General features: G+C 40.8%; 1 long non-coding RNA gene across 1 annotated transcript in view; it reads left to right on the plus strand.

The window, feature by feature from the left end:
- The first annotated feature begins 1,606 nt into the window (after nucleotides 1-1,606).
- LOC145807653 (uncharacterized) overlaps nucleotides 1,607-20,610 on the plus strand; it is a 30,464-nt gene continuing 11,460 nt past the window's right edge. Inside the window, exon 1 of the long non-coding RNA XR_014350917.1 lies at nucleotides 1,607-1,697. This is a non-coding gene — a long non-coding RNA (uncharacterized LOC145807653). The remainder of the gene's footprint in view (nucleotides 1,698-20,610) is intronic.

Raw genomic sequence — 20,610 nt, forward strand, 5'->3', positions numbered from 1 at the left:
CTCTCTTTTTCTATCTCTCCCTCTATCTATCTCTCTCTCTCTTTCTCTCTTTTTGTCTATCTCTCTCTTCCTGTCTCTCTCTCACTCATCACTCCTCTCTCTCTCTCTTTGTCTGCTTGTCTATTTGTCTATTTCTCCCTCACTATGTTCGCCTTGCTCACTCTCTCCATCCCATTTTCTCTATTTATCGAGCTCCTTCTCAATTTATCGATCCACTATAAGAAAATACACTTTTAGCAACCACTTTGTCTCTCACTCGCTCATCACTCTGTCTCTGTCTCTCTCTCTATTTCTCTTCTTTATCTGTCTCTCACGAAATTAAAATATTTTTAAAATATTTAAATATTTAAAATATTTAACTATGACCACCACCACTACTGCCACTACTACTACCATTACCTCTTATCTACCATCGCCACTCTATCTCCTCTACCACTACCACAACTTCACCACTAATCTCTTTTGTTACCACCACCACTACCACGACCATCACCTCTTATCCACCACTTTTACTATCGCTTCCTTTCCTCTACCACAAAAAATTAGTTCATGATTTTTAGTATCAAAAAAAAAAAAATGAGCCGCGGAAAAATATTTTTTATTAAAATATTACCCCTACTTCTTCAAAATAAAAAAATAAGAATTTTTTTTCATTAAAATAAAAATGAAACAAATAAATTTTCAACCTTAGTAATTAAAAAAATAGAAAATAAAAAAAAAATTCATTAACTACAAAAAAATAAATTTATTTTAACAAAAAAAATTTCATTTTCCCACTCTTTAATTCCCCCATTTCTTTTCCCCCTTTTGTTTCTCACGATCTCAAATCATCAATCTCCAATCCCTTAAACAAAAAATTCCCAATTTCAAAAATCCCCCAAAACTTACCCCTACTTCTACCAAATAAAAAAATAATAATATGCCTATTTTCATTTTTTAGAAAACACTTTTCAGAAAATTCTACATTCTTATTTTTTGTGTTTTTTTTTTTACTGAATTTTTTTAATATTTTAAACAATTTTTTTACTTTTTAGACACACCTAACATAAATACACCTAAAAAGTAAAAAAATTGTAAAAAATATCTTTTAAAAATTCACTAAATACCAAAAATATAAAAAAAAATACAAGAATTCAGTACATTTTTTTGTATTTTCATGTATTTATTAATTTTTTAAAATATTTTTTCACAATTTTTTTTTTACTTTTTAGACACATCTAACTAAGGTGCATCTAAAAAAGTAAAAAAAATGTTTAAAATTTGAAAAATATTCACTAAAAACAAAAGAATACGAAAACAAAAAATTCAATTTTCAAAAAATTCAATCCAAAAAACTCAAACCAAGCACACTAAATTTTCCCTCATTTCTTTTCCCCCATTTTGTTTTTCTTTCCCCCCTTTTGCTTCTCACTCATGATCCCCAATCCCCAACCCCTTAAACAAAAATATCCCCAATTTCAAAAATTCCCAAAATACTCTCTCTCTCTCTCTCTCTTTCTCTCTCTCTCTCTCTCTCTCTCGACTACAAGCAGCGGCAAGGGGGGACGACGGCGGGCAATGAGGTGGCGGTCATCCGAATGGTTGGAGAAAGTACAAAACCTATTGGTGTTGGTGTTGGAGTTGGAGTGGGATCTAGTGGCAATAAGATGCCAACATTAGAGGAGTATGGCACTAATTTGACAAAAATGGCAGAAGAGGTAGTTTGAGATTAAATTTATATGTTATTCGTATGAATGAATTTGCTCTTATTCATGAGTAGCTTAGTTAGGAGTTTTGTTGGGTAAAAATGTGTGGGTGGGGGGATTCTTTTTATTTTCCTGCTATAGCTCTGTTTGAACTTCCATTAGAGAATTGTCATTCTTTATTTATTTTATTTTATTTTTTATGGGTAGAGATTTATCATTCTTACTAATGAAATACATGTTTAAGAAAATGGAACTTTCACCGTTCGCTTAATATGAAATGAGGGGGGAAGAAAGTTGTTTGCTTGATATAAACTCAATTATTCTGTTTTTAACTGGTAAATTGGCATTCTAATTCAATTTACATGTCTGATGCACAGTGGCACTCTCATCAGCATTTGTTGAAGTGCATGGTTATTTTGATTTCATTTTCAGTGTTGCTGGGCCAGCAAATTTTGTGGGTAATTTTTCCCTAGGGAAATGTGGCCTATTGAATTGTAATTGCTTTTTGCCTGAGTGATTGGTTTCTGAATATCGTGTCACCCACACCCTATAGTTTTAAAGTTCATGTGAACTTTTACAAAGCTTTTATATTATTTTTTGGCATTACCAATATATATGTGATATCCTTGTTCCGTAATATGTTAATTGGTCCTTAATATGAGTATGATTATGTCACGCCCCCAAACCGCCCCTAGTAGTTTGGTGCCGTGATGGCCAGTAACCCGAGGTTACCGAAGGCCGTCTTACAAAAATCACACACAATCAGAGCATGAAATATGGGGCTTACAAGAGCGGAAGCAAAATATACATATGAACCGAGTTGTCCATGAGAGCCGTGCATAAGTCCAATGGAATGCCATACATCGAACATCTTTACAAGTCTTACAATTTTAGATACAACAAAATGGAACACAAAATACATCCTGACCAAAAGGCTTCTCAAGCCGACATATGCCAAAACAAACAAAGAAAACATAAGCCGAGAAGCATAATCTTCAAGACGATGCAAAACGCAAATCCAAAACATGTCGGCAAAGCACCCAAAACACATCGGCAATCACGTCTAGGCCTCAATGCCTTCTTGTTCATCACCTACATATATATAGAGAGGGTGAGCTTGGATACTCAGTGAATGATACTAGAAATAAAGGTTTTGCATGATTGATATCCAAGATTTCTTTCAAAACTATACATAGCATACTTTTTCGATCAAGAGGGAAATCAAGTTCATTTGCCGGCTTTCAAGTTCCTTGGATGTTAATAACATCTACTTATTTCAAGGGGTGATGACATATCAAGACAAGAGTTTCAAGACAAGCTGTGCTGCGAAAGTTTATAGTCCTCTAGCACTAAGGACTGTCAAGACAAGCTGTGCTGCAAAAGTTTAGAGTCCTCTAGCACTAAGGACTGTCAAGACAAGCTGTGCTGCGAAAGTTTATAGTCCTCTAGCACTAAGGACTGTCAAGACAAGCTGTGCTGCGAAAGTTTATAGTCCTCTAGCACTAAGGACTGTCAGGACAAGATGTGCTGCGAAAGTTTATAGTCCTCTAGCACTAAGGACTGTCAAGACAAGTCATCAAAACAAGATAGCATTTGATATACAAAATAGGGATAGTCATTCATGCTAGATCAAGTACTTTTCAAAACAAGGCAAGACGAGATTTATGAAAGCAAGTGTAACATAGCTTTATTAAAAATACCACTCACATCGTTTCTTCACACGTCGGGGTCGAGACAAGCCCAAGTCCTACAACACATGGCAAAGCCTATTGAATGCGCTTTCAAACAAGTCTCTCACATACACAAATGTTTTCGGAAAACATGCTGGGCACCAACCAGGTCTAGGCCGAGGTTCCACACCTCCTTGCCGAGGTGTGTTCCCGAGGGCCACATGCAAGGAAAGAGGTCGGGAAACTCTGGGTTTCCCTCTGCTGATGAACATGAAGAACATGGGTGTGAAAACATGAAAAATACGAATGTTTGATCATAATCTGTCATCACAAATCTGGGGTTTTCGTGCTATGAGTTTGAAAACATGGACCTGGGTACCCATACTTGGAAATCATGCAAGAACAAACACAAAACGTGAATCTAGGCATAAAGCTTTCGGATCAAAACAAGACTTTCTTGAAGAACACATGAATGTCATTTTCTCTTTCTAAAATCGAACTTCAAAACGATGCATGGCTTACAAATCATTTTCAATCATGCAATGCAATAACATATACATAAAGAACATCACGAGTAGATCAAGAATCTAACCTTAGAACGCGGATCTAACGGTTGGATCTCTAGAAATCAAGCTTGGAAATCTATTCTCTCTCAAGAACTCTTCTCCCTCTTCTAGAGCTTCTCTCTCTACTCTTCAAAACAATATACAACAAATGATGGGTTTCTCTCTCTGCCGGCTGACTTAACTCTCAGCTCGGACACGTGGCAACGGTTGGTTGGTTCTCTTCAAAAAGGTGATGGATTGACAAGACAAGGTTCTGACAAGGCGTATCTAACAAGCTACTCGGGATGGCACTCCGGCAAGTGGTGACATCGGCTAACCACAAGACTTCGGCAACTAGGGTGACAATGACCTCGACTAGGAAGGACAACACTTGACTAAGCTGTGCCACATCTTGGCCTAGATGCGCCACACCTCGGCCTAGGTCACACCACTTCCAGGACGAGATCACCGGGGTGCAAGGTAACATCTCGGCTAATGTGGTCAAGGCAAGGACTGAGGTCGACAAGGGGTTCCAAGGTACTAATGCCAGATTAAGGATGACCTCGGCATCGAAATAACGTCGGCTAAACATAACTCAGACAAGCACATAACACTTAGACAAATCACAAGGCTTCAAATCAAGACATGGATCACATTAACTCAAGCGAAACAAATCACAACATACACATGCAAGCTAAACAAGTCATAATCACACAGATGCTCATGAACATGATGAGAACATAAAATGTGGGTTCCTACAGTCTACCCTCCTTAAGGAAGTTTGGTCCCCAAACTTAAGTCACCTTGTCCTACGAATAACTCCGGGTAACGGATTTTCATCTCTTCTTCTTTTTCCCATGTGGCCTCCTCGCCATAATGCTTCTCCCATTCGATCTTCACCATTGATATCGACTTGTTTCTCAACTGCCTCACTTGTCTGTCGATAATTCTCATCGGTTTCTCTTCGTAGCCCAAGTCTTCATTAACTACAACCCCGGAGTAATCTATTACATGTAGTGGGTCTCGGATATATTTTCTCAGCATCGAAACATGGAACACACTGTGGACTTGGCTCAAATCTGGCGGCAAAGCGAGTCTGTAAGCAACGGTGTTAACTTTCTCAAGAATTTCAAACGGCCCAATATATCGGGGTGCAAGTTTACCCTTCTTCCCAAATCTCGAAACTCCTGTCATCGGCGAGACCTTCAAAAATACATGATCCCCGGTTTCAAATTCTAACTCTCTCCTTCTTTGGTCGGCATAACACTTCTGTCGACTCTGTGCAGTTTTAATCCTCTGCTGAATGAGTTTGATCTTTTCAGTTGTCATCTGAACCAACTCGGGGCCAATTAGAGCTTTGTCTCCTACTTCAGTCCAACATATCGGCGATCTACACTCCCTTCCATACAAAGCTTCATACGGCGCCATGCCTATGCTGGCTTGATAACTGTTGTTGTACGCGAACTCCACTAAGGGCAAATGCGATTCCCAACCTCCCTGGAAGTCCAACACGCACAGTCTGAGCATGTCTTCGAGTGTCTGAATCGTTCTTTCCGTCTGTCCGTCGGTCTGGGGGTGAAAGGCTGTGCTAAATCTCAACTCTGTTCCCAAGGCTCCTTGTAGACTCTGCCAAAATCTAGAAACGAACTTCGGGTCTCGGTCTGACACAATGGACATCGGCACACCATGAAGCCTAACGATCTCATTCATGTACAATTCGGCAAGTCGGTTGGCATTGAATGTAGTCTTGACCGGCAAAAAGTGAGCTGACTTAGTAAACCTGTCGACTATAGCCCAAATGGAATCCATACCTCTTTGCGTCCTCGGCAAGCCCACTACGAAATCCATGGAGATGTGCTCCCATTTCCACTCAGGAATTGGCAAGGGTTGAAGAAGTCCTGCTGGTCTCTGGTGTTCTGCCTTCACTCGCTGACAACACAGACACTGAGATACAAACTCGGCTATCTCCCTTTTCATGTTTGGCCACCAAAAGGTCCGCTTTACGTCCCGATACATCTTGGTGCTCCCTGGATGAATGGCAAATTTGGAACTATGGGCCTCTTGCAAAATCTTCCTTTTTAACTCTGGTACGTCGGCCACGCACAATCTTCCTTCAAACTTAAGCACTTGATTCTCCATAGTGTATCCCGGCCTCGGCTTGGTGACGAATTCATCAATTACCTTCTCGAGGAATTTATCCTCCCTCTGTCTGATCTTCGCTTCCTCAATAATGGTTGGTTCCACCGAAACCGCTGTCAGGCACGCCAAACTTCCAACTAACTTCCTGCTCAATGCGTCGGCTACGAAATTTGCCTTACCTGGGTGGTACTGAATCTTCATGTCATAATCCTTCAGTAGCTCGAGCCATCTTCTCTGCCTCATATTTAACTCTTTCTGGGTGAACAAGTATTTCAGACTCTTGTGGTCGGTGAAAACTTGGCAAGATGTTCCGTATAGGTAATGACGCCAGATCTTCAGAGCAAAAACCACGGCAGCTAACTCCAGGTCATGGGTAGGATAATTCTTTTCATTGGGCTTCAATTGACGAGACGCGTACGCTATGACTTTACCTTTCTGCATTAAAACGCAACCCAAACCTTTGTGTGAAGCATCGCTGTAAATCTGAAATTCTTCATTAGCTGATGGTAGTACCAAAACTGGTGCTGTAACCAACCTCGCCTTCAGCTCCTGGAAAGCTGATTCTCTTTCGTCGGTCCATTCATAAGCTGCTCCCTTCTTCGTTAGTTGTGTCAATGGCACTGCAATCCTCGAGAAATCCTTTACAAACTTTCTGTAATAACCTGCCAAACCCAGAAAACTACGAATCTCGGACACGTTGGTCGGCGTCGGCCAATTCACAATGGCTTCAATCTTACTGGGGTCAACTGATATGCCGTCTTCATTAATCACATGCCCTAGAAACGAAATGCTGGAAAGCCAAAACTCGCATTTACTTAACTTGGCGTACAACTTCTTATCTCTCAAGGTCTGCAGGGCAAGTCTCAGATGATTCTCGTGCTCGCTCGCACTCCCAGAATAGATCAATATGTCGTCGATAAAAATAATGACAAATTCATCTAGGTACGGCTTAAAGACTCTGTTCATCAGGTCCATGAATGCTGCTGGGGCATTGGTTACTCCGAAGGGCATCACCAAAAATTCGTAGTGGCCATATCTTGTCCGAAAAGCAGTCTTCTCGATATCCTCGGCTTTAACCTTCAACTGGTGGTAGCCCGACCTAAGGTCAATCTTGGAAAAGACTCGTGCTCCTCGTAGCTGATCAAGCAAATCATCGATTCTTGGCAATGGGTATTTGTTCTTAATGGTCACCTTATTAAGTTCTCTGTAGTCAATGCAAAGACGAAGGGTGCCGTCCTTTTTCTTAACAAATAAAACGGGTGCTCCCCACGGTGAAGTGCTCGGCCTGACGAATCCCTTATCCAACAATTCTTGTAATTGCGATTTCAGTTCTCTAAGTTCAGCTGGAGCCATTCTGTAGGGTGTTTTGGAGATAGGTTGTGTTCCTGGCAAGACGTCCACAGTAAACTCTATTTCTCTATCGACAAGGTGGCCAGGCAACTCAGTCGGAAAGACGTCGGAGAATTCCTCCACAACGGGTATGTCGGCTAACTCAACATTTCCATTCAGATCACTTAGTATACTGCATAAGTAACCCTTACATCCTTTTTGGATCAACTTGTAGGCCTTCATGGATGAGATTAAGTAAGGTGGGGGTACAACTCCTTTACCCTGGAAAATGACCTCGGCTTGACTTGGGGTCTTCAATGTGACGTTCTTAGTAACACAATTAATGGATGCATGATTCGCCGCTAACCAGTCCATTCCCAATATAACATCGAAGTGAGTCATGTTTAATGGCATCAAATCAACTAACAATTCTACACTCTCAATCATAGCAATACACGCCCTATAAATGGATGTAACAATCATATTTCTCCCAGATGGGGTAGACACAGATAATACATAATCAAGGGGTTCTAATTCTCTATCCAACTTCTCGGCGAATATAGTGGACACAAATGAATGCGTAGAACCCGAATCAATCAGTACGTATGCATCTTGAGAACAAATTGAGAGGGTACCTGACACTACCGCCTCGGCATTCTGGGCGTCTCCTGGTACTAATGCAAAAACTCTGCCCTGCCTCGCCTGTATTCCCCCGATGTTATTCTTCTGTGTAGAGCCCGAGGTGCTTCCATTCCTTTTCCCATCATCGGTCCTTGCTTTCGGGCAGTCCTTCACGCGATGGCCTATCTCGTCACACTCATAGCAAGCCCCTGTTGCCCAACGGCAAACCCCGAAATGTAGCTTTCCGCAACTCGCGCACATCGGCTTGGCGTTACCTCCCTGATTTGAGTTGCTGGAACTGTCCGTGCTCATTCTCTTCTTGGCATTGAACGGAACTCGGCGACTATCATAATTCTGTCTCTTCCTCTGACCCTCACTTGAGCTCTGGTATCGGTTTAAATTAGCTTCAGCCAGGATGGCCTTGTCCAGTACTCCGGCGTACGTCGGCATATTGAGCATATTGACCCGATCTTGTATCGGCCCACGCAACCCACTTTCGAACTTCCTCGCCTTTCGATACTCGTCATCAACCATATGAGGCGCATATCTCGCTAGTTCAGTAAAGGCACGATCGTATTCTGCGACCGTCTTGTTCCCTTGGACCAGATTCTGAAACTCCGTGGTCTTTCGGTCTCGGACGCTGAGGGGGAAATGCTTGTTGTAGAACAACTCCAAAAATTTTGCCCAAGTCAAACCCGGATTGCTTTCTCGGACCATCATCCACCACCTACGAGCATCGTCGTCTAACGTGAATGCTGCCAGAGATACCTTCTGAGCGTCTGTACTGGGGAAAACTTCAAACAACTTCTCCATCTCTAAAACCCATGCCTCGGCTTTCATTGGTTCTATGCCTCCCTGAAATCTCGGCGGTTTCATCTTCTTGAACTCTCTGATTAGAGTTATCGTGTCGTTCCCATACAAAGCTTGCTGCGGAGGCACCTGTGGCACCGGAGGGGGTGGAGCTGCATATCGGCCATTCGTCTGTTCGGCATGCATAGAAGTGGTACCAGTATCCTGCGGCCTAGATTGCCTCTGCTCACGAACCAAGCCTTCGACTAACCTTTCCAATCTCTCCAACCTGTCTTCCGACCGATCTCGGCCAACCGGGGGTCTACCTCTCCTCATGATGCTAGGGGGGGGGGGAGATGCAAGATGAGACTTTAAAACAACTAAACAGATAACACATATGCAAGCAACGAGCGTCTAAGCCAAAACGATGCACACATAGTCAAGTAGCAAGCAATATGATGCAATCTTAACTTTCTTCTAAGGGAAATCCTAGGCTCTCTAGAACTCAAGGTGTGTGATTAACGTACTACAAGGATCTTGAGCTCTGATACCAATCTGTCACGCCCCCAAACCGCCCCTAGTAGTTTGGTGCCGTGATGGCCAGTAACCCGAGGTTACCGAAGGCCGTCTTACAAAAATCACACACAATCAGAGCATGAAATATGGGGCTTACAAGAGCGGAAGCAAAATATACATATGAACCGAGTTGTCCATGAGAGCCGTGCATAAGTCCAATGGAATGCCATACATCGAACATCTTTACAAGTCTTACAATTTTAGATACAACAAAATGGAACACAAAATACATCCTGACCAAAAGGCTTCTCAAGCCGACATATGCCAAAACAAACAAAGAAAACATAAGCCGAGAAGCATAATCTTCAAGACGATGCAAAACGCAAATCCAAAACATGTCGGCAAAGCACCCAAAACACATCGGCAATCACGTCTAGGCCTCAATGCCTTCTTGTTCATCACCTACATATATATAGAGAGGGTGAGCTTGGATACTCAGTGAATGATACTAGAAATAAAGGTTTTGCATGATTGATATCCAAGATTTCTTTCAAAACTATACATAGCATACTTTTTCGATCAAGAGGGAAATCAAGTTCATTTGCCGGCTTTCAAGTTCCTTGGATGTTAATAACATCTACTTATTTCAAGGGGTGATGACATATCAAGACAAGAGTTTCAAGACAAGCTGTGCTGCGAAAGTTTATAGTCCTCTAGCACTAAGGACTGTCAAGACAAGCTGTGCTGCAAAAGTTTAGAGTCCTCTAGCACTAAGGACTGTCAAGACAAGCTGTGCTGCGAAAGTTTATAGTCCTCTAGCACTAAGGACTGTCAAGACAAGCTGTGCTGCGAAAGTTTATAGTCCTCTAGCACTAAGGACTGTCAGGACAAGATGTGCTGCGAAAGTTTATAGTCCTCTAGCACTAAGGACTGTCAAGACAAGTCATCAAAACAAGATAGCATTTGATATACAAAATAGGGATAGTCATTCATGCTAGATCAAGTACTTTTCAAAACAAGGCAAGACGAGATTTATGAAAGCAAGTGTAACATAGCTTTATTAAAAATACCACTCACATCGTTTCTTCACACGTCGGGGTCGAGACAAGCCCAAGTCCTACAACACATGGCAAAGCCTATTGAATGCGCTTTCAAACAAGTCTCTCACATACACAAATGTTTTCGGAAAACATGCTGGGCACCAACCAGGTCTAGGCCGAGGTTCCACACCTCCTTGCCGAGGTGTGTTCCCGAGGGCCACATGCAAGGAAAGAGGTCGGGAAACTCTGGGTTTCCCTCTGCTGATGAACATGAAGAACATGGGTGTGAAAACATGAAAAATACGAATGTTTGATCATAATCTGTCATCACAAATCTGGGGTTTTCGTGCTATGAGTTTGAAAACATGGACCTGGGTACCCATACTTGGAAATCATGCAAGAACAAACACAAAACGTGAATCTAGGCATAAAGCTTTCGGATCAAAACAAGACTTTCTTGAAGAACACATGAATGTCATTTTCTCTTTCTAAAATCGAACTTCAAAACGATGCATGGCTTACAAATCATTTTCAATCATGCAATGCAATAACATATACATAAAGAACATCACGAGTAGATCAAGAATCTAACCTTAGAACGCGGATCTAACGGTTGGATCTCTAGAAATCAAGCTTGGAAATCTATTCTCTCTCAAGAACTCTTCTCCCTCTTCTAGAGCTTCTCTCTCTACTCTTCAAAACAATATACAACAAATGATGGGTTTCTCTCTCTGCCGGCTGACTTAACTCTCAGCTCGGACACGTGGCAACGGTTGGTTGGTTCTCTTCAAAAAGGTGATGGATTGACAAGACAAGGTTCTGACAAGGCGTATCTAACAAGCTACTCGGGATGGCACTCCGGCAAGTGGTGACATCGGCTAACCACAAGACTTCGGCAACTAGGGTGACAATGACCTCGACTAGGAAGGACAACACTTGACTAAGCTGTGCCACATCTTGGCCTAGATGCGCCACACCTCGGCCTAGGTCACACCACTTCCAGGACGAGATCACCGGGGTGCAAGGTAACATCTCGGCTAATGTGGTCAAGGCAAGGACTGAGGTCGACAAGGGGTTCCAAGGTACTAATGCCAGATTAAGGATGACCTCGGCATCGAAATAACGTCGGCTAAACATAACTCAGACAAGCACATAACACTTAGACAAATCACAAGGCTTCAAATCAAGACATGGATCACATTAACTCAAGCGAAACAAATCACAACATACACATGCAAGCTAAACAAGTCATAATCACACAGATGCTCATGAACATGATGAGAACATAAAATGTGGGTTCCTACAGATTATGTGTTTAATATGACTTTGTGTGCCATTATGTGAAAATATGTGGCTTTGAATTTCTATCTGTTCACCGTAGGAACATCTGTTTGACTATCTGCTTTGGAAATTAAATTGAAGGCCCTATCGGCCACAGAAATTGAAATCGATTGCGCCTTTATGATTAGTGTAATTTTTAGAACCTACGGTGAAATTTAATTGGAAATTGATTTGGATCAAAATAAATAGATTAAATTGGTGCTTTAGTGCTCAATTATTTAATTCAAATCAATTGTGCCTATGAGAGCACATGTAAAGGGCCTTATTATAATTGATTTCTCCTTTTATATCATTTGGCTGGTTTTAACTCTAAGAAGAAAAAGAGAGAACTGAACTAGAGAGAGAGAGTGTAGGAGAATCAAAGTTTGATCTTGAAGGCTTGGAAATTTGAAGCCTAACTCTAGATTTGACCATAGATTGGAAGAATTGAGCCTCTAGGTAAGTGAATTCATGAGTTTAATATTGAAAATTGTGAATTTAGGTTTGATTAATGGTCAAGAACATGAGTTAGTTTGATCATAAGGAAATTGGATTGATTTTGTTGTATTTGAAGTCATGGAATGCTTGCATGTGCATAATAACCATGAATTTACATAATTGAGCCAAAAATTATGAGTTTGAAATACATGATCCATGTAAGTTTCTAATTGAAGCTCATGCTTACAATCACCATTTGCACCATGTGAGTTGAAATGAGGGTAATATATCACATGCATGTACAATTTATAAGAGTAGGAGCTTTGAATGCATGAATTTGATGAGTTGGAGATGAGTTTGGGTTAATTTGGGGCATGCAAGTGTTTGATCCATGAAATTGAGCTTCATAATGATATAATTTGGTGTTTGTATCCTGTTAGCACAAATATATTTGAAGTTTGAGCTATTACATGCTTGAAATGTTGATTGGAAGGTCGAATTGAGCTCAAAGAACAATTCTGGATTTTCCAGAATTTTGATGTCCGCTCGAGCGGGGAAACTTCCGCTCGAGCATGAAATTCGTGCTCCAAGTATTTTTTTTCAGACTTGGATGTCCACTCGAGCGGGGAGCTATGTAGACAGACCTTCAGCTCGAGCGCCAGACTTAACGCTCGAGCGTAATTTTGATGCATGCAGTACTTTTGCAGACCTTATGGGTCCGCTCGAGCAGGGAAGTCCACGCTCGAACGGGGACCCTATTTTTCAAAATTTTGAAAAGACATTCTGTGTTTCATTTTCTATTCTCTTTCACTTTCAAGTAATCTTAGGCATACATTGAGCATTGGAATTGAGTTAAAGAGATAAGAATGAAGCTTAAAGAGAAAAATGTGAATTTAGAACGGATTGAATTGTTTGTGACCCTTTTGTGTTCATGGAATATGTAGGGTCGAGCTCCAGGGCAAACCAACCAACCGATCACTGTAAGTAATATCCTAATAAGATATTTGAATTATATTATTGCCCAATTATTTACTTCTATATAAGTTTTGTAAGTTCATTAATTCGAATGGTGGACAACGATTGACATAAATGATTGGGCCGAAGGCCGATTGACATGAATGATTGGGCTGAAGGCCGATTGACATAAATGGTTAGGCCGAAGGCCGATTGACATGAATGATTGGGCTGAAGGCCAATTGACATCAATGGTTGGGCCGAAGGCCGATTGACATGAATGATTGGACCGAAGGCCGATTGACATTAATGATTGGGCCGAAGGCCGATTGACATAAATGGTTAGGCCGAAGGCCGATTTACATGAATGATTAGGCCGAAGGCCGATTGACATCAATGGTTGGGCCAAAGGCTGATTGACATCAATGATTGGGCTAAAGGTCGATTGACATCAATGATTGGGCCAAAGGCCGATTGACATAAATGATTGGGCCGAAGGCCAATTGATATAAGTGATTAGGCCAAAGGCCGTCTGCTGTAACTATTTCAAAGATTGCTTATGTATCTTCCTTATTGATATTATTCACTGGGCTTTCGCTCACGCTCATTCATGTACATGTAAGTGAGCCAAGGGACGTCCAGAACCAGCCTCGGTGAAATTGTGAGAAGTAGTCAAAGTTTTGAGGAGTCAACCCAAACGTCTCACGCACGAAACTGTCTTCACCTTTGTCCTTTGTTCATAGTTTTGTTATGTTGGTGAAAGCATTGGACTACTTTTGTATATACGTCTTGGGTTCGACTGACTTAAACTTGTATGATCCTGTATGTACAGTGTTCTGTGTTAGTACACATTTTGATGTGAGTTATTAACGTATAAATGTTTGGAATGTTATGGTGTGCATATAAGCACAGCTCTATGGACAAAATTTTAAATTTGTTTCCGTTTGGCCCATTTACTCTAATGAGTTTTGTTTTATTTGGTTTGAGGCCGTAGGTAATCTCGTGATTACTGGCCGGTTATGGCCTTAACCCATAGGGGCGGGTTCGGGTCGTGACAGAGTGGTATCAGAGCCAAGTTAATAACTCACACACTTGTCCAAAAGGGCAATAAGCGTCTAGAAAAGATCTAGGATGCATTCATGTGATAAGTATGAATCTGAAAGCATCAAGAATACGCTTAACTGTTAAACGTGAACAACTATGTGTTATAAGTTTGTGAATTGCTTGCATTTCAAATTATTTGATTATGTATACTCTTTAGTATATGCATACCTGTGTATCTTTTGTATAAAGTATAATGTAAGTTTAATCAGATGGTGAGAACAAGAGGTGATGAGATAGAGGAATCTTTTACTGCCAGACTGGATAGAATGGAAAGACTGATTCAGGAAATGGCAGAGACATTGAGGCAACAACAGGAATGGCAACAACAGTGGCAGCAACTACATCCGCCACCTCCACCTCCGGCACCACCCGTGCCAGATAATCAGAATGATGATCGGATAATAGCTCTCACCAAAGAATTCAAGAAAATGAAACCACCGCAGTTCCATGGTGGCTTAGATCTGTTGAAAGCCGAAGCTTGGGTTCTCGGTATCGAGAAATTATTTGAAGTGTTCCCTTGCTCGGAGACCCAGAAGGTGCTTCTAGCCACTTTTATGCTAGAAGACGAGGCAAGAAGATGGTGGATGTTAATGCGAGAAAATCACAGAGATGTTGATTGGGCGAAATTTTTAAAATTTTCTATGGCAAGTACTTCCCGCAGTGTGTCCGGGATAGGAAGGTGGCAGAATTCATGGAACTAAGGCAAGACAATATGACTTTAGCCAAGTATGAGGCCAAATTCACTGAATTGGCCAGGTTTGCACCACACGTGATTGATACAGACTATAAGAAGGCGAGACATTTTGAAGGCAGGCTTCGAAGCGACATTCTAGAGAGGGTGAATGTCTTGAAGCTGGAAACCTACATTGGGGTACTAGACAGGGCCATAATATCAGAAGCTAATATAGCTAGACAAACTAAACCGACAACTGACTGGAAGGGTAGTAAAAGGCAGGGCTTCTTTTCAAAGAAGCAAAATACGGGCTCCTCGAATACTTCTAATTCTTTCCGAGATATAACCCCGTTGTGTACTACTTGTGGTAACAGGCATCGTGGGGTTTGTTACCGTATGTCAGGAGCTTGTTTTAATTGTGGTAAACAGGGGCATATGGCCAGAGATTGAAAACAGAACAATGGAAAATTTGCTGCTAGTTCGACATCATCAGTCCCAAAACCAGGAAATGTTACGAGATCTACTCCCACCGGAGATACTGTGAGACAAGGGAGAGTTTTTGCGCTTGTTCCAATGCCAACGCAGTTGTCTCATGTGCCATTTCTATATGTAATCAGGATGCTTTTGTGTTAATTGACTCTGGATCAACACACTCATTTGTAACATGTGCATTTACATCTAGACTAAGTAGACCTCTAGAATTATTGCCATATCTACTATGTGTTTCTGCTCCATCTGGGGAATCAGTATTGTGTGAATCTGTCTATCGTTTTTGTGACATGCGAATTGGGAATGCCATTCTATATGTGGACTTGTTACCCTTGAACTTTAGGCACTTTGACATAATTCTGGGCATGGACTGGTTAACTAAATATTGTGCCACCATTGACTGTGTAACAAAACGGGTTGTGTTTAGACGACCAGAACAAGAAGAAATTGTGTTTGTGGGTAACAGGGTAGTGCCTCCACCTTATTTGATATCTGCAATGAAAGCATGTAAATTGATCAGGAAAGGGTGTCAGGGTTATTTGTGCTATGTGTTGTCTGAACAATCTATAAATACTGAATTGAATGATATCCCTATTGTTAGAGAATTTTCAGATGTGTTTCCAAATGAACTACCAGGGGAATTGGTAGACAGGGAGATAGAGTTTACTATTGAAACTGTGCCAGGCACCCAGCCCATTTCTAAAACTCCCTACAAAATGGCTACTGCCGAAATGAAAGAATTGAAAGAACAATTCCAAGACCTGCTTGACAAGGGGTTTATTCGACCTAGCATTTCGCCTTGGGGTGCACCAGTATTATTTGTGAAAAAGAAAGATGGAACCCTACGCCTGTGTATCGATTATCGGGAATTGAACAAGGTAACAATAAAGAACAAATATCCCCTACCCCGTATTGATGACTTATTTCACCAGTTGCAGGGATCACAGGTGTTTTCTAAGATTGATTTGAGGTCCGGGTATCATCAGTTGAAAGTTAAGGCAAAAGATGTTGAGAAAATCGCATTCAGAACGAGGTATGGACATTTTGAGTTTCTTGTTATGCCATTTGGAGTGACTATTGCTCCGGCAGCATTTATGGATTTAATGAACCGAATTTTTAAAACCTACCTCGACGAATTTGTTGTGGTTTTTATTGATGACATTTTGATATATTTCAAAGATAGACTTGAACATGAACATCATTTGAGAACTGTCCTACAAATACTTCAGGAAAGGAAATTATTTGCTAAACTAAAGAAATGTGAGTTTTGATTGGATGGAGTTGTTTTCTTAGGGCATGTGATCAACCCGAAAGGAATTTCAGTGGACCCGGAGAAAATAGAGGCAATTGTGAATTGGCCTACACCGACAAATGTGACAGAAATCCGCAGCTTCATGGGCTTAGCCGGGTATTACAGGAGGTTTGTGAAAAACTTTTCAAAGATAGCTGTGCCTCTTACCCAATTGACACAAAAAGGGCAACTGTTTGAATGGAACGACGAAAAACAAACTGCCTTTGATGAACTGAAAACAAGATTGACCACTGCACCAATTTTGACACTACCTTCAGGTACGGAAAATTTCGTAATTTTCAGTGATGCGTCTTATAAAGGTTTGGGTTGTGTGTTAATGCAGAATGAAAAGGTTATTGCTTACGCCTCCTGACAGTTGAGGCCACACGAGAAGAATTATCCAACACATGACCTAGAATTGGCCGCAGTTGTTTTTGCTTTGAAAATCTGGCAGCATTATCTGTATGGAGCAAATTGTGAAGTCTACACGGATCACAAAAGTTTGAAATACTTCTTCACGCAGAAGGAGTTGAATATGCGACAGAGGAGATGGCTGGAATTAATAAAGGATTATGATTTAGAGATTCAGTATCACCCCGGGAAAGCTAACATAGTTGCTGATGCCTTGAGCAGAAAATCAACGGGGAGTACGGCTTGTTTGCTTATTGAACAGAAAGAAATCTTATAAGATTTTGAGAAGTCTGAAATTGAAGTGGTAATGTGTGAACAAGGCGGATTGATAGCCGCTATTACGGCTGAGCCGACAATCATTGATGAAATCAAGTAGAAACAGAAAAAGGATGAATTCCTCAAGAAAGTGATTGATGAATTTGAGACAAGTCCGAAGGCAGAGTTCAGTATTGAAAATGAAGTGTTGAAATTTCGAAACCGAATGTGTGTCCCAAACATTCCGGAGCTAAAGAAAAGGGTTTTAGATGAAGCCCACAGATCCGTATTTGCCATGCATCCGGGTAACAATAAAATGTATCAGGATCTGAAACAGACCTATTGGTGGCCTAAAATGAAGAAAGAGATTGTAGAATATGTATCCAAGTGTCTTCAATGTCAGCAAGTCAAAGCTGAACATTAGAAACCAGGCGGTCTACTTTAACCTCTCCCTATTCTTGAATGGAAGTGGGAGCATGTAACTATGGATTTCGTTGTTGGCCTACCTCGGACTTCTCGAGGTATGGATTCTATTTGGGTTGTAGTTGATAGACTGACTAAATCTGCACATTTTCTACTAGTTAGAACCACGTTTAATGCTTATAAACTGGCTACCATTTATGTTGATGAAATTGTCCGTTTACACAGAGTTCCAGTATCCATTGTGTCGGATAAAGATTCGAAATTCGTATCTAGATTGTGGAAGAGTTTGCAAGAAGTTATGGGGATAGAACTAAGATTCAGTACTGCATTCCACCTACAAACCAATGGACAATCAGAACGAACAATACAAACTTTGGAAGATATGCTTCAGATGTGTGCTTTGGATTTTCAAGGGAGTTGGGAAGATTATTTTCCACTTACAGAGTTTGCATACAATAACAGCTTCCACTCCAGCATCGGTATGGCACGATATGAGGCTTTGTATGGTTGAAGGTGTAGATCACCTATTTGTTGGACAAAAGTCAGGGATAGAGCTTTACTTGGGTCTGAAATTGTGCAAGACACTTCCGAGAAAATAAAGATCATTCGGCAAAGGCTCAAAACAGATCAGGACCGACAAAAGAATTACGCAGACATTCGGAGAAGACCTTTTGAGTATGAGATTGGTGACCATGTGTTCATCCGTGTATCTCCGATGAAAGGCCAAGTCAGGTTTGGAAAGAATGGCAAGTTGTCGCCCCGTTACATTGGGCCGTTTCAAATTTTGGAAAGGCTTGGTCCGGTTGCCTATAGAGTTACTTTGCCACCGAGATTTGAGCAAATCCACAATGTGTTTCATGTGTTGATGTTGAGGGGTTACCTCCGAGACCCGTTTCATGTGATTGATTATCATTGGGTAGCTATTGATGAAAATATGGAGTACGCCGAATGGCCGGAGCGAATCGTCGACCGGCAAGTGAAACAACTGAGAAGCAAGTCCATCCTAATGGTGAAAGTGGAATGGAAAGAACACTATGGGACGGATGCCACGTGGGAAAAGGAGGATGAAATGCGACTACGCTATCCACATTTGTTTCCCGACGAAGGTAAATTAAGTTTGGAGGGCCAAACTTCCTAAAGGGAGGAAGACTGTGATATCCCTGTTCCGTAATATGTTAATTGGTCCTTAATATGAGTATGATTATGTGTTTAATATGATTTTGTGTGCCATTATGTGAAAATATGTGGCTTTGAATTTCTATCTGTTCACCGTAGGAATATCTGTTTGACTATCTTCTTTGGAAATTAAATTGATGGCCCTATCGGCCACAGAAACTGAAATCGATTGCGCCTTTATGATTAGCGTAATTTTTAGAGCCTACGGTGAAATTTAATTAAAAATTGATTCGGATCAAAATAAATAGATTAAATTGGTGCTTTAGTGCTCAATTATTTAATTCAAATCAATTGTGCCTATGAGAGCACATGTAAAGGGTCTTATTATAATTGATTTCTCCTTTTATATCATTTGGCTGGTTTCAACTCTAAGAAGAAAAAGAGAGAACCGAACTAGAGAGAGAGTGTGTAGGAGAATCAAAGTTTGATCTTGAAGGCTTGAAAATTTGAAGTCTAACTCTAGATTTGACCATAGATTGGAAGAATTGAGCCTCTAAGTAAGTGAATTCATGAGTTTAATGTTGAAAATTGTGAATTCAAGTTTGATTAATGGTCAAGAACATGAGTCAGTTTGATCATAAGGAAATTGGGTTGATTTTGTTGTATTTGAAGTCATGGAATGCTTGCATGTGCATAATAACCATGAATTTACATAATTGAGCCAAAAATTATGAGTTTGAAATACATGATCCATGTAAGTTTCTAATTGAAGCTCATGCTTACAATCACCATTTGCACCATGTGAGTTGAAATGAGGGTAATATATCACATGCATGTACAATTTATAAGAGTAGGAGCTTTGAATGCATGAATTTGATGAGTTGGTGATGAGTTTGGGTTAATTTGGGGCATGCAAGTGTTTGATCCATGAAATTGAGCTTCACAATGATATAATTTGGTGTTTGTATCATGTTAGCACAAGTATATTTGAAGTTTGAGCTATTACGTGCTTGAAATGTTGATTGGAAGGTCGAATTGAGCTCAAAGAACAATTCTGGATTTTCCAAAATTTTGATGTCCGCTCGAGCGGAGAAAATTCCGCTCTAGCGTGAAATTTGTGCTCCCTATATTTTTTTGCAGACTTAGATGTCCGCTCGAGCGGGTAAGTTCACGCTCGAGCGGGGAGCTATGTAGACAGACCTTCAGCTCGAGCGCCAGACTTAACGCTCGAGCTTAATTTTGATGCATGCAGTACTTTTGCAGACCTTATGGGTCCGCTCGAGCGGGGACCCTGTTTTCTAAAATTTTGAAAAGATATTCTGTGTTTCATTTTCTGTTCTCTTTTACTTCCAAGTACTCTTAGGCATACATTGAGCATTGGAATTGAGTTAAAGAGATAAGAATGAAGCCTAAAGAGAAAAATGTGAATTTAGAACGGATTGAATTGTTTGTGACCCTTTTGTGTTCATGAAATGTGTAGGGTCGAGCTCCAGAGCAAACCAACCAACCGATCACTGTGAGTAATATCTTAACAAGATATTTGAATTATATTGTTGTCCAATTGTTTACTTCTATATAAGTTTTGTAAGTTCATTAATTCGAATGGTGGACAATGATTGACATAAATGATTAGGCCGAAGGCCGATTGACATGAATGATTGGGCCGAAAGCCGATTGACATAAATGGTTGAGCTGAAGGCCGATTGACATGAATGATTGGGCCGAAGGCCGATTGACATGAATGATTGGGTTGAAGGCCGATTGACATAAATGATTGGGCCGAAGGCCGATTGACGTAAATG

The sequence above is a fragment of the Camellia sinensis genome, chromosome 2 (genome assembly GCF_055761805.1).
Source record: "Camellia sinensis isolate YWXY chromosome 2, ASM5576180v1, whole genome shotgun sequence".
Lineage (NCBI taxonomy): Eukaryota > Viridiplantae > Streptophyta > Magnoliopsida > Ericales > Theaceae > Camellia > Camellia sinensis.